The following is a 15619-nucleotide window of genomic DNA, read 5'->3' on the forward strand; positions in this document are numbered from 1 at the left end:
AAATCTTAGTGGAGACAAGGCATAGGGAGTGGACATAGCTAGTGGAGGTCAGTTGTGTACCCCACCCCCCAAACCTAGGGCTGGCCTCGATTAAGCTAGTCATGATCAAAACTAACTGTGCCTTGTCCTCCACTAGGATTTTACATAGGCAGCTTTTTGTGTGTGGTGGAGGATACAATCAAAATGAAAGGATCAGAGAGCGCAGTTTACACAAAATAGCTCAAATAGGAGAAAAATACAGAAAATTCCATATTTTACAGAGGGGGAAACTAAGGCATAGAGAGGTTAAGTGACTTGTCCAAGCTCCCATGGGAAGTCTGTGGCAGAGCTATAATAGAACCTAGCCCTCACCCGACTCATGGCCCCCTCTTTACACACATTTTTGCCCATTAACTTACACATTAGCTCGGACCGGGCCCCCAAGTTTAAAGTAGTTCTCTGTAACTTTGGACATTCAAGCAAAGTAAATGAAAAAATGGTAACCTGTGTATATTTTTCAATTAACTGTCTTCGTCTGATCAAAGCGTATTTGACAATCCCTAGCAAGCACTACATGTATATGCAAATTAACAGTTAACACAGGTCTGTGATACTGGACATTCTGTCTGTCTAGATATTTATATCTGGGCTTCATAGGTGCACTGAAGTGTTCAATTCTCTGTTTAAGATTTAGAAGAAAGAGTAATACGTCAAACAAAAATATTGGATAACAACAAAATTCAAGTACAGATAAATTCATTGATCTTAAAGTTATATTCAGATACCCACTCTGATGGGCAGTGATAACTGGGAATAGCATGCATTCAAATGAAAGCAATTGTATTTAAACTTTCAATCATACTGAACTTCTTGGTCTGGAAACAGACACTAAACTTTTACCGTGTTGTTATCATGTTGTGCATTAAGAGATGCCTGGGGCGACCATCTTATGCAGTCCGACAGCATTCCAGCCACACTCCACACTGTGTTCTACAAACTGCACTTGGAGACTCTTCTGTAAGGTTCAAATGTGGTTGTAACAGTTTTTAAACTATGTGGATTCAAACTCCATTAAGTCATTTAAAACTTATGATGAGATAACTGGCTCTGTAGATGAGGGGAAAGCAGTGGATGTGTTATTCCTTGACTTTAGCAAAGCTTTTGATACGGTCTCCCACAGTATTCTTGCCAGCAAGTTAAAGAAGTATGGGCTGGATCAATGGACTATAAGGTGGACAGAAAGCTGTCTAGATCATCGGGCTCAGTGGGTAGTGATTAATGGCTCCATGTCTAGTTGGCAGCCAGTATCAAGCGGAGTGCCCCAAGGGTCAGTCCTGGGGCCGGTTTTGTTCAATATCTTCATTAATGATCTGGAGGATGGCATGGACTACACTCTCAGCAAGTTTGCAGATGACACTAAGCTGGGTGGAGTGGTAGATGCGCTGGAGGGTAGGGATAGGATACAGAGGGCCCTAGAGGATTGGGCCAAAAGAAATCTGATGAGGTTCAACAAGGACAAGTGTAGAATCCTGCACTTAGGACGGAAGAATCCCATGCACCACTACAGACTAGGGACCGAATGGCTCGGCAGCAGTTCTGCAGAAAAGGACCTAGGGGTTACAGTGGACGAGAATCTGGATATGAGTCAACAGTGTGCCCTTGTTGCCAAGAAGGCTCGGCATTTTGGGCTGTATATGTCGGGGCATTGCCAGCAGATCGAGGGACATGATCATTCCCCTCTATTCGACAATGGTGAGGCCTCATCTGGAGTACTGTGTCCAGTTTTGGGCCCCACACTACAAGGAGAATGTGGAAAAATTTGAAAACCTCCAGCGGAGGGCAACAAAAATGATTAGGGGCCTGGAACACATGACTTATGAGGAGAGGCTGAGGAAACTGGGATTGTTTAGTCTGCAGAAGAGAAGAATGAAGGGGGGATTTGATAGCTGCTTTCAGCTACCTGAAAGGGGATTCCAAAGAGGATGGATCTAGATTGTTCTCAGTGGTGGCAGATACAGAACAAAGAGTAATGGTCACAAGTTGCAGTGGGGGAGGTTTAGGTTGGATATTAGGAAAAACTTTTTCACTAGGAGGTTGGTGAAGCACTGGAATGCGTTACCTAAGGAGGTGGTGGAATCTCCTTCCTTTGAGGTTTTTAAGGTCAGGCTTGACAAAGCCCTGGCTGGGATGATTTAGTTGGGGATTGGTCCTGCTTTGAGCAGGGCGTTGGACTAGATGATCTCCTGAGGTCCCTTAGAACCCTGATATTCTATGATTCTATGAAAACCTTGCAATGGAGTAGGCTTAAGCCCATTCAGCCATGCTGCTTGTTTTGTCTCTTACACCTCTGCAAAATGGGTGTAAAATGCTGGTAGCATGTCACTCCTAGTTTTCACAGATAATAAATGACTCCCCATCGAAGGTGAGGCAATGAAAAATCAGGCCCCGAATGTCTGCCTGAACATTGAAATTCCTGTCAGTTTGCATCACAAACTTAATGTACATTATGGGCTTAATCCAAAACCCCTTGAAGCCAATGGAAAGACTCTCATTCACTTCAAAGGAATTTTATAATAGTCCTGAAATAAAAAATGTAATTTACAGGTGCCTGTCAGTTTTCCAGTCACCTCACAAAACAAGCAATTAAGACACTAATTAAAATACTCATTAATTAAGACAGATTAAAAGCAGGTAAAAGATTTACAAGGAAGTCAAGGGACTGATACTGGAAGCTTTGTCTAAGAAAAAGGGACTTTATGCCATTTAAAAAAAAAAGAGTCAATCTCTATTGAGGAGTCAATCCTCTATGCAAGAAACCATTCCCTGGGGGCTCTCCTATTGTGTAGCTACCCTTCTTTACACATGTAGATGTAAAAACACCCAGTGCAGAGTTGTATCAAAACAAAGCTTTCATATTTCATCACATGAACATGTGTTCATGGTACATACAAATACTGCTATGTAATTATTTGATCAGACTGCAGAAATAATCCTCACCCTAGTCCTCTTCTTTACATACGGTCATCCCTCACGACCTACCAAACTTTCCATCTCTTGCATGTTGTTGTTTAGTGTTTAATCTGTTAGAAAAAAGAAACAAGAGCCAAATTCATACCAGGTATAACTCCCCTGAACAGAACGATGGTGGATTCATTAAAAATTTTTGTTAATGAAATCATTAAAAAGATTAAAAAACTATGGAAGAGTCCTATGGACTCCTGTAAACACACACAGCTCTCAGGGCTGTTCCTCCTAATTTTTTGTAACTAAGGCCAAGATCAACCTAGCTAGGTTTTTCTAAGATCACCCGTCATCACAGTATTTGAGTAACTTTAAGCCAATCAGGAAAATCTGCAGGAGAAGCTTAACAGCAGTATAGGAGTCCAATCAGGGAATCTCAAGGAGTTTCCTCCAAATTTTTCCATCAGAGCTGAGGTTCTCCACCTTGCTTCTTCCAGAGCAGGAAGATGAAAGAGTTAGTCCACCAAAATCTGTGGATATCCCGAGATGCGTACAGTTCTGGGAATAGGACACAGGCCATCGCTGCTCTGTCCAGGGCAAGCGCTTCTCCTTCATTTTCACTCTTCCTGGCCCTGCCTTTTCCCCCAGAGGAATGAATAGGCCAATTCACCTGAAAATTTCAATAAAAAGATGTTGATTTTAAATATTCTGAGGAATGATGCCATTCCTGGACCACACCAGCCCAATCGGTGCACTGCTAAAAAGGCAGCCATTTCAGAGAGATTTGTATTCTGTGGACATAATAGAATACATAACAAAGCATAAATAATAATTCATACTATCTTGCACTCAGGTTGCATCTTCCACCCAAATATTTCAATGTCAGCATCAGAAGGTGATTTATGTGTGGGCCCAATTTCTTGGGGCAGTCCCAATTTTTGGCTGCATATGATGCAATGCTCTGGTATATCATGATGTATGCGGGTCAGACTAGAGGTTCACAATGGTCCCTTCTGGCCTTAAAAAGCTATTAAAAGATGTCACATGATGCAATATCAGGATGTCATTTTTTGGCCCTAGGAGTAGCAGTTGCAAAGCTGTATGTAGATTTGAAAATAGATGTGTGTGGCTGAAGTGAAATTGGTATAAGGTTAGAGGAGTTTTGACAGACTGGAGGGGTATTGCATAGTGTGCTGATGGGAGATTTAGCATAGTTTATCAGTGCGATCATTTATTTACTATTCAATAGCAACATAGACCCCATTAATAGGGGAAAAGGTACACCTACTGTGTATTTTATTAAAAATTAAACCAAACTTAAACAAAGGTAGTTAAAAAGTTGTAGTGTGTACATTTAAAAATTCACAAACTAGGTAAGTGTAAGAGCTCATTTGGTTTGTAGCATGTGCTGTTGCTTCCACAGAACTCAATACTTTAGCTTAGGGTAAGTGTCCCTCAGAACCACTACAGTTAATCTTCAGAAATATGGAGACAAGGGAAAAGATAATGCTAAAAAGACCATAAAGAAATAGCCAATGCACCTTGGGCTAGATACATCCTATGGCTTAGAGAAAGAATGTGTATGAAAAATAGGTCCACCATAGACAGGACACAACGCACCCATGCATGGACTTCATTCTATGGTGTGAGAGTTCCACTTGCTTGACACAATCTGGGTTCAAAAAGGTGAACAACTTGGGAGTTGTGGGAGAGAGAGTTTTGAAAGCAGAATGAGGCAGAAACACAGCTATCTTGGTACAAGACTAAAGGCAAAGACAATATTGGCAGACACCAGTTCCCTCAAGCCCAGCCTTGCTGTTTAAGCTCGTCTCTGTCATAAATTCAATACAAATAGCGATTGGCCAGATTCTCCAGGATGCTCCCTTTGTGTCATTTTGCTGGTTCAGAAGAGCCATAAAGCCAGCGGAACTGGTCACCTGGGCATTCCTCTCGTGCAGGGGACTTCCTGGGTGTTGAAGAGCCAGCACAGTGTCTCTAAACCACCTGCTCTCGCAAACAGCAGCAGAGGGGCGTGGCAGAGGGAAGGGAGCATGGTTACAATGCCGCAGCACTCTGACTATTCCAGGCTGGTATGGCTCTTTGGGACCATTGGCAAATGGGCATAGGTCATGGCACAGCCCTGAGGCGGCTTTATTTTAGGCCTCAGAATCAGGGAGCTGCCACCTTTCCCCACTGGGTTCTGTGCTAAGCAAAGCTCTGCCAAATCCAAGAATTTGGGCCATTATCAATGACTATATATTTGGTAAGTATGAGCCAAATTTTCAGCTGGAGTAAATGGACATTGACCTCAATGGAGCTTTACCCATTTACACCGGTTTAGAATCTGGCTCTCTAGATCTAACAATGTTAAAAATAGAGGGAGCCAAAGGGCCCTTATTAAAATATGTTTGACGTTTTTTAAAAATGGGTCACATTTTAATGGTTCTAACTTTTAACTTATTTGATGCCAGCTCTTAGAACATTCACAAAAATTCTAACTGTGAGAGTGAGAGTATGGGAAAGGAATACTTCACTGACTTTAGAAGAAAAATGAAATATGGCCCCAATTTAGCTGCATTTTCAACACAAACTTCAGAATGGAGTCACAACTAGAACCATCATACTATGGAATACACGATAGTGTGGTATGTTAGAAAGATTTTATTGGCATTCATTTTTATACAGCTACATTATTACTTATGAGTTACGATGCCATAGGCGTGTTCTGGAGCTAAATCCAAATTCATGCTGATGAAACCTTTATGCCACACGAAATCTTCTCTACCTAAAAATGTCACCTTTATAGCCTGATACGCCATGGCACGACAGGTCCAGGAGTAAGTGCTGTTTCCCACTGGGAAACTGAGACTTTCCCCTTCCCTGTGGTTTAAATCTTCTGTTTCTAGTCCTGGAGGCATGCAAAATACTTTAAATAAATTATTTTTATTTGTGGAAAGTTGGCACAGGTGTAGGATTGAATCTTGCCTGTCTTATGCTGTAGGCAAAAGTAATATATTTGTGTGTGAGCATGTGCAGAGAGTACCTCACATGCAGAGAGACATGGAAGAACATCTCTCCCTGAGGATGATTTTCTTTTCTAATTTGTAATAGTGGCTATCTGAAGCCAATGAGCAGTTGAAAATGTTACCATCAATCCCAGGGGAAGGGATTAGCAGGCCGAGGGCAGTTAAAGTGCTTGATAAATCTAGTTCAGAGCAATGTAATACAGTTATCATATGGTTCTCTAGATGATGGCATGGATTTCACTTTCACATATGTGGGAGAGAGGAAGAGATGTGGATCAGAATAGTTATCATACAGCGATCCATATACATATCAGTGCTTAGAAACTTTGTGAACCACAGACATGACAAATTATAGCAGCCAACATGACCTATCATTAAAAGTCCTTCTCTTAAAAGCTCTTGGAAATGTTAGTGTAGAGTATTTTAAAGGGGAAAAAACCCACAACTTTGTTCTGGTAAAACAGCCCCCTTTCTACAGATAATAAAATCACTCAGCTATTTAAAATAATTAAATGTACTGTTTTACGTAATAATTGTATTAATTTCATTAAAAAAATGTAAGGCCTTCTTACTGCAATTTGATCCATACAGGTGGACCCTGGCATTCATGTATAGCCCCATTTTCTTCAGTGAGACTCTCCACAGGACTAAGGGTTCATCCATGTGCATCAAGTAGCAGGATTGGGTCTTCCATTATAAATTCCTTGGAGCATGGATTATGTCCTTATGCTCTGTTCAATGCTGAGCATACAGCAGTGCCCAGCAAGTAATGGTAAGTACTAGTACAGTTCACTAGGTCCAATCCATATGTGCCCTGCATGTGGAACCCCCACTGACTTTGATAAGAGTGCCACACACGGAAGGGTGCCACACATGCTTAAATTATTTCTGGTCAAAAGGAAACTCAAAAGCAACAATTCACAGTTAGTGTTTTGTATTTTCAGGTCTTAAAAAGAGATCAAACTGTTTATTTCAACATTTTATGGAAAGTAATTCCTTCTCTGGTCTCTGGAACCAGGCATGATAAATTTCATCCCACTTCAAAACCATCTACATTTAACTAGTGCAAACATACATCTCTGTGGAGTTTGTCATTTACTACAATGTGAAATCCATCTGTGGATGAAAGAAATCCAGCATGACCCAGATCATTCGAGTTCCCAGACTCTCATGTCTTTGGAGACGGCTCCACACATGCCCCAGCAGCCCGCTCATGTGGAACATGGTGCAGGACCTGACCCTAAGTTATGTAGTAGTGACTTATGATCATGGCTAGCACTCTTGTTCAGTCAGCTTTGTCACTGCAAACTCCGAGATTGAGAACACGGCTGTAAAAAGCATCTGCATGCCAAAACCTGGAAAAGGGGATTTCCTTGAGGGATCAAACTTTATTTTATTTCTTTAAAATTGGTTTATCCACTGAAATGTTGTCTAAGTTCTGCCATAGGGAGGAAGGAGTTTTGTTGTACAGATATTTTCTTGTATTTTTTACAGAACAAAAGCATCCTGAAGATGAAATGTGAAATTTTCAAGGGACTGATTCACACTGTAGACTACTTGCCAGTGAGCACTTGGTTAAATGAAAATGGATTTCTGAGATTTAAGAAGTCGTTACTAAGAATATGCCATAAGGGATTGAGCCAGAGCCCACTGAAGTCAGTGGAAAGGTTCCTAATGACTTCAAAGAGTTTTGGATCAGGTCATAACTACATTTTCCACAAGGACTCCACTTCGCTACCCATAATTATATGAGACCTCACTCAATCCGAAGGAGGCAACAAACACTGTCTCCGTTTCAGTACACATTTCATTTTTACTATACTTTTTTCCCCTGAAAAAGCCATTAAATACAAAGCATTAAATCAGAAAAACCAATAATGGCCACACTAGGAAAAGTGCCTCAAACCCGGCTGCTAAATTTGAACCTGCAATTTTGCACACACCGTCATTTGCAATGACAAATTTGGGTGAGGCATAAATAAAATGCAAGGCCCCAATCCAAAGCCCTTTGACTTCAATAGGCTTTGGATCAGGCCCTTGGTGTCCGGCTCCCTAACTTGCAGATGTAAATGTTATTTAAACCCACAAATCAGATATTCTATTTTGTACCCAAAAGCAGTTAGCATGCAAGATTATGCCCTGATAGAGCAAAGTACTTAAGCACATACCAAACAGAGCCCAGGAGTAACCCCACTAAAGTCAATACATGGAACTGAGGGTATGTCTCTATTGCATTCCAAGGTGAGATTGCAGCTCAGGTAGACACACCCACGCTAGCTTTAGACATGCTAGCATTGCTGAAAATAGCAGGGTAGGTGCAGCGGTGCAGGCTTCAGCAACATGAGTAAGTAACCAGGGTTCCTGGTGAGCTTCTACAGCCTGCTCTGCAGCCTGCCCAACCACATGTACGCTGCTATTATTAGCAATGCTATCACAGGTATGTCTACCTAAGCTGCAATCACACCTTGAATTGCAGTATACATATACTCTGATAAATGGGACTACTTACATGCTTAACTTGAGACACATTCTTAATTGCTTTGCTGGATTGGGGCTTTAGAGGCCAATTTTAAAAATCTGGCCCTCGAAGTTAGTTTTGAAACCTAGAAATTCTAAAAGGAGAAAAAGCACTTTCTGATGGGGATAAAGAAATACTCCACGGGGAAGAAAATAAAGCAGTGGAGTCTAGAACTGGATGATCCACTTTTGCTCAAATCAGACTAAGCAAGGTGACTTTTTAAAAAAAATTGAGGTGAAATTTACAAATGGTCCAGAAAATAAACCTCTATGTCATTTCAGAAAAGACAGACCTAGCTTGATCCGAAAGAGAATGGTATAACATCTGCCTATTTCATTCAGTGGTGTGACTGAGGCTATGTCTACTTTACAGCAGCCACAGCGGTGCAGCTGCACCAATGCAGCTGTACCACTGTAGCACTTCTGGTGAAGATGCTCTAAGTCGATGGGAGAGAGCTCTGCCATTGGCTTAACTCCTGCCTCTGTGAGAGGCGATAGATATGACAGCAGGAAAAGCAATTCCTCTCACAAAGTGCTGTCTACACCAGCGCTTAGGGAGGTTTAATTTATGTCGCTCAGGGGTGTGAATTATTCACACCCATTAGTAACCTAAGATATAGTGAATTAATTTGTAGTGTAGACGTAACTGCTAATACAGTACTCAGGCTAACAGAAGATATACTTACATATGCACTTAATTAAATAATCCTCCAGATATCATGGACCTGATTTTCCACTGCCACACACTGTGTACTCATTTATATCTCTGCAAAGAAAGTGTAAAAGTTGGTGTAAACTGCTGCTCTTCTGATTTAGTAGCATTTTATATCCATTTTGCAACCACTTTGCACAGGTCAATAAGTACAGAGAGCACAAGCCAACAGAAAATCAGGCTCTAAATCTATTGTTGATGGTCACTTTAATAATATCAGCCCAGCATTTCTGGAAGAGAGCATTAAACATATTGGAAATGTAATAGTTTTAAAGTGATAGCATTTCTTCCCCTCCTACATCATATCTACCTTAATAATCCCACATCCTTGTAACCGGCTCGACTCCAATGACGCAGTCTCCTCTGCTTACTTAAAAGGAATGTTTCCACTATAACTAAAAATACATGATTTTCAAATAAAGTTACGAATTTCCAAATACATGGAACAGTGTGTGGGTGTTACTGAGATAGGCACATGGTAGTGAAACAAGATCTCTCCTTTCCTCCACATCAGGGCCAGCTGTTTGTTCACTCATGGACCTGCATAAATCAAGACAAGCATTAGCTAAAGAAATCTGTACACAAATCTGGGTCCCACTGATCTGATCCTGATCCTAGCTGGAAATAAACAAAAACCCATTTCTCTGAACACTCCTCAGCTACACTTTGTGCTGTCAGATGAAGTGGGACCCAGATCTGAACCACCCTTACTTTTGATTTTTAAAAAATAATAATAAAATCTCAAACCTTGAGACTTTTGCAGAATCAAAACTATCCCTTAGTTTTGTCTATGTGCAAAGACTTCTGGCCCACACCACACAGGATACAGAGTCTGGGCCATGAGGAAACCCATTGCTACCATGAAGGTTCTGCCGGGCCACTCCACTGTCTGAATGGAAGCTGACCAATGACACCAATGCATGTGAATCTGCTCAGTGAGATACCTTATAGGAGTAACCCACAACAAGCCTGATGCCAGTCACCTACAGAGATTCTTACATGTGACACAGAAAAGAACCTTTGTAATAATTTCTAAAAGGGCTTGTTTGAATAATTTCTTCAATTCCGATCTACGTAATTTCACCTTGAGCTTTGAATCTGAAAGCACCCCAGCATTCAAATTGAAACTCAAGTTTGACCTGCTTTTATGCTAATCCAATATGAAAATCACAGATTTCACAGGACCTCTAATCATCCCAGATTTATAAACTACTTGCTGGCACTGTTCTAAGTTTAGAATTTGAAATTAAACCCCAAACCAAATGGGTTTTGTGAGAATTTCAGGTTTTGTTCCATGCATTTCCCCACAGCTCTTTTAATAACTGGCAAATCAGTACAACTCTGTATCTGCCAAATCTGACCTCACTGAAGTTCAACTTCATAGAGGCTCCTGTTCAACAGGATACTTCAGCACATATAAAGTCCCACTGGCTTCAACCGGACTCCCCACATGCTTTTAGGGCAGGGTGGGTGGGAGTAAAGTTTAGGAAAAATCCATTTAAATGGGGCATACATTATTAATGAATGAAGCCCTCCAGCTATAGTTCTGTTTTAAAACGCTGTTGCTGTTTCTAAACCTGTCAGAACCCCTTAATCAAGTTACAATCTTGTATTCAACTCCAGATAATCCATGATGGTGTGTCAGTTTGACTTGTAGGCATCTGTCATCATCTAATACTGAGAGAGAGAAAAAAACAAAGAAAATTAAACAATGCTCATAGCTCTCCTGCTTCCCTCCTTTGGACAGGTCGGCTAGTCTATATTTATCCCCAGATTTACATCCCTCCACATAGGCCTGGTGTTATTTTCATAGCTTGATCACCTCAAAAATGCTGAATCATGCAACAGGTTATAGAACATGTTATCTGTGCAGGGAAGAGACTGGCTCAGGACATTGATAATGGATATCCATCTTGACTGGGCTTGTGATCTTGCTCTCTTCCCATAGCATCATTCAAACATCCTCAGAGCTTATATTCATTTTTTGAAGTTGTGCTCTGTGCTCTGTTGCTGACAGGCCTACGAGCATGCTGAAAGTTATGTCTCCAATTGTCCTGCAGTAGTGCTGCATTTTAATATCAACATTTGGGAAATAAAAATGGCACTTTGAGTTGCCAGTGAAACTCTGCAACCAAGCAATAAATAAATTTACAAAACCTCAAGAAATTAAGTATAATGAAGCCTCAGCCATGTAAGTAGGGGCTTACCTACTCCAGTGCTGGGCCCATCCACCACTTCAGCTTCCCCTCACATAACATCTCTGTCCCACATTGGTTGTCGTCCATGGTGCTCTTACGCAGGAGTCGTCAGTGCATTGACTTAGCCCCCAACTAGCCCACTGAGTTTACCCCTTCCAGCGTATCAAATGAAGTCTTAAACCAACACAAACAGTCTTCAATTCCAGCCTCTTGTCAAGGCACGACCCTTCTTCTGAGGGTCTGTCCTCTTCAGCCTTCAGTTTTACCATTGGGCTCAGTTTTCCATTTCCTGGGCACCAATCAACCTCTTCTTCCCTTTGTCAACAGGGTGACTGCCCCACTTCCCAAGATGGCAGCAGAGAAGGGAAACCCACACCTGCCCTTTTCTATGGGTCTCTGCCCATGTGAACCCTCTTTAAATGGGCTATCTGCCCTTAGCCACCCAACCTTTTGCCCCATCCTTCAGTTTTTCCCAGGGCCTCTTCCTCCAGGAGCCTTCCTCTGGCCTCCCCAATATTTAAACCCCCATCTCAGCTGTGGTTCTACCAGCAGGCTACTGCTCCCTGCAGGTCTTGCTCCATGCACCCTCTGCCTGGAAACTAGGAAAAGTCTCCTGCTCCCACTCCGCATCTCTTTCTTAGCTATTCCATTCTGTTCTCTATAGGTTCTTGTACCACCTTGTATACCCTGTACTATCTGAGCACCTTCCAGCAGTGCATTAAGCCATGTGACTGACATCTGTCATATGGGGTTCATTCTCTCCTCCTCTCCCTATGGGAGAACTGCATGTTCTGATGGGGTGTTTGTAAATAAATTCACTCATCGCTAGGCAACCCTTCATGGCCAGGTGTAGCGTAGCAGCTCTCTTGCTTCTCTAGCACCCCTTACCAACAGTTGTTCCAGTGCTGTGATGTCATCTCTTCCAATAACTTGGCACTTGGCCAAGTCACCATCTTAAATTCACCCCTTCCACAGTCACAGCTGTCCACACTTAAAAGTCCCAAAATGTTTTTAAACATGAACAAAATCCTTCCTCCCTCACTGGGGTTTTCCTCTTTCCACCTCTTCTCAGCTCTAGTCAAGGTCTCTCCCAGGCCTCCCCCCATGGAGTCCTTTTGTTGCTGTGCTGCATTTCCTGCCTGGCTCTCCCTCCAGCTGGGTCTCATCACTTAAGCTTGGCTCTTCCTCTCTCTACTATAGCCACCTTTATGGGGAATTGCCCTATTCCCCCTGGGTGGGCCCCATTCTGGAATCAGGTTGGTTTAGCCCCAAGCTCTCTCGCCCACAGGGCAAGCTACCTGGTTACAGTTTTGTTTATTTAAATGTACACACTGCTCTGTGTTTATGGAGAAGATCAGGTCAAAGGTGTGCACCTTGCACTTGTCAGAAAGTGGTGAGGTCTGTGATGGTCCTGTGGGGGTTTGTTCCACAGTCTTGGACTGGACCCTGAGAGAGCTCGGTCTCCTGCACAGATTAACTTTACCCTTCTGGTAGAAAGTTCCATTATGCCTAAGGAGCAGAGTTGTTGACCAGCGTCTTCATCCCAGAACTGTTGGCGATCTTTTAGATATACTGGTCACAGGCCAAAAGCACCGAGACTTGAATGTGACTCTGTATTCTACAGGAAGCCAGGGTAGTGGGTGGAGGGCAGGTGTGATTTGTGCACAGTAGCCCTAGCATGCTCTGTACTAGTAGGAGTTTCCTAAGGCTTGATGGCTTCATTCCAAGATACACTGCCTTACTGTGGTCCAGACAGGAAGCAATGACGGTTGTGTAACCAATGCCAGATCATCATCCACCAGGAGGAAATTCAGTCTCCTAGCCAACCAGAAATGGTAGAAAGAGTTATTTGTGGATGCTGCCATGTAAGACCTTAGTATCAGCAAGAAGTCCAGGAGTACTCCTACGCTATGGACTGAATTGAGGAATTGTGGGTGTATACCTTAAACCAAGGGAGACTGCACCATGGCTACAAACTGAGCTACTGGCTTTCCTAATATACTGTGGTGCGTCACTTCGCTGCCAATCCTACAAATCTCATTCTCCTCACCTGGGAGTAACTCCCTTAAAGGGTCAGCCTTAGAACAGGCACACTGGGATGCACATGCACCTCAGGACCAGTGCACAGTTTAAAAACTACCTCAAAGACCAAGTGGCTCACGACCATGAGTGCCAACCCCAGGGCAGACTGGTTGTGTATTCTAGCCTTAGATTTCACCAAACAAGTATCAAGCGTGAATTTCTCAAGCCCTACAACAGCCTGACCATGGGGTCACAGTCCCTTTAGGTCAGGGATGGGCAAACATTTTGGCCCGAGGGTCACATCAGGGTTGCAAAAGGGCATGGAGGGCTGGGTAGAGAAGGCTGTGCCTCCCCAAACAGCCTGGCTCCCACCCCCTATCCGCCCCCTCCCACTTCCTGCCCTCTGACTGCCCCCCCTCAGAACCCCCAACCCATCCAACCCCCCCACTCCTTGTCCTCTGACCATGCCCTCCTGGGCAACCCCGCCCCTAACTGCCCCCCCTGGAATCCCACCCCCTATCCAACACCCCCTGCTCCCTGTCCCCTGACTGCCCCACCCCCAGAACCTCCACCTCATCCAACGGCTCCCTGTTCCCTGACTTCCCCCCGGGACCCCCTGCTCCTTATCCAAGCCCCCCTGCCCCCTTACCATGCCGCTCAGAGTGGCAGGACTGGCTTATTGGAAAGCTTGGGAGGCGGGCGCAAGCTGCGCTGCCCACGCAGTGGCATACCTACAGGGGAGGTGGAGCTGCGGGGGGAGGGGCTGTGGTCTAGCCTCAGGGGCCGGGCAGGACAGTCCTGGGGGCCGGATGTGGCCTGAGGGCCATAGTTTGCCCACCCCTGCTTTAGGTACTCCAGTCTCTCTTGCCACTTAGGCAAGTTTGTCTTTGTGATCTATGGTCCCTTACACCAAAATCACAACAAAATTCAGGTTACTCCCAGTCCCAAAAGACCAGTCACTTACCCCAGGTTAATTGTATCCCAGACCTCTCACCAATGACTGTAGCCAATCCTGTAAAAAACTAACTAAAGATTTATTAACTAAGAAAATAAATAAAAGCTATTTTCAGGTTAAAGCAGATAAACATACACACACACACACACGAGTTACAATCTTAGGTTCCAAAAGGTGATAGCAGCTGCTATATATGCAAGTGTTCTTTGTCCTTTAGGGCCAACTCAGCCTAAGCTGCTTGGGGATCCCTTGCTTATGCCTAGAAATATTGCTCTCTCCGAACTCCAAGCAGCATAGTGATACAGTTCCTCCTTGTCAGACACCTTTATTCCCTTCCCCCAGAGTTCAAGCAGATGGGATGAGTTCATGCTCAGATCCCCTATTCATGGGGGTGGGGGGAGCAGTCAACAAAGTCTTTGTCCTTTGATGTTTCACAATGGTTCATTTGGTTTCAGTGGGCTTTCTTGTGTGCAGGACCAGCAATTTACACTAATGAATGCTTCTTTCCTGTTTGGCTTTTTACACAATTACGGAGGTTTATAATGCAAACACTAAATATAACTTTATATATCATGGACTACAGATGTTATAAGTGAGATCAATACATGCAGCATCCTACAAGCATTTCATCAAGGCTAAACATTAAACACATTCTTATAACTTAACATGCATTTTAACATGCTAACACACAGGTGAGCCAGACTGGTTTCCAGCTGTGCATTTTTCAGTGTTCAGTGAGGCCTAGGGACTTTGGCAGGAGCTGCAACCTGGTCTGCCAGCATCACAAGATGGACACAAATTTTACCCAATATATTTTAGGTAACCTCTTTGTTGTGTCTTTTGATCTTTATACAGCAAACATAAAATGAAAGAACCACATGGGCACAGTGGGGTCCACATAACCATGTTCACTAACTATACACAACACACAAAACCTCGCTAAACATACACTATGCTGCTCTGCTAAACAGAGAACACAGAGTGCATCACTAAAGGGCTGACAACTATTTAAAGGGATTCTAGCCTATTCCTGTACACCACAGTCTGCAGCCTGGAGATTACCTAACAAGGGCATTCTCTTATACACGTGTCACTGTATCTGATCCGAGCCAATTCCACACCTTTCTAAAAGAGGGAAGAATTGTCAGTTACAGTTATTGAACCAGCCAGAATAAACTGTTTAAGATTCTAATTCTGGATTCATTTCAAATGAATAATTAGGTCCCTCCAGTTAAAATCCATTAATGAC

General features: G+C 43.1%; 1 protein-coding gene and 1 long non-coding RNA gene across 3 annotated transcripts in view; one reads left to right on the forward strand and one right to left on the reverse strand.

Moving 5' to 3' along the window:
• Window positions 1-15619, forward strand: part of KCNJ6 (potassium inwardly rectifying channel subfamily J member 6) — a 222428-nt gene that overhangs the window by 173063 nt on the left and 33746 nt on the right. The window lies entirely within an intron of this gene.
• LOC122464083 overlaps window positions 2445-15619 on the reverse strand; it is a 34622-nt gene continuing 21447 nt past the window's right edge. Inside the window, exons 2-4 of the long non-coding RNA XR_006287948.1 lie at window positions 9170-9249; window positions 5726-5848; window positions 2445-3610 (exon numbers count right to left, since the gene is read on the reverse strand). This is a non-coding gene — a long non-coding RNA (uncharacterized LOC122464083). The remainder of the gene's footprint in view (window positions 3611-5725; window positions 5849-9169; window positions 9250-15619) is intronic.

Source organism: Chelonia mydas, chromosome 1 (assembly GCF_015237465.2).
Source record: "Chelonia mydas isolate rCheMyd1 chromosome 1, rCheMyd1.pri.v2, whole genome shotgun sequence".
Classification (NCBI taxonomy): domain Eukaryota; kingdom Metazoa; phylum Chordata; order Testudines; family Cheloniidae; genus Chelonia; species Chelonia mydas.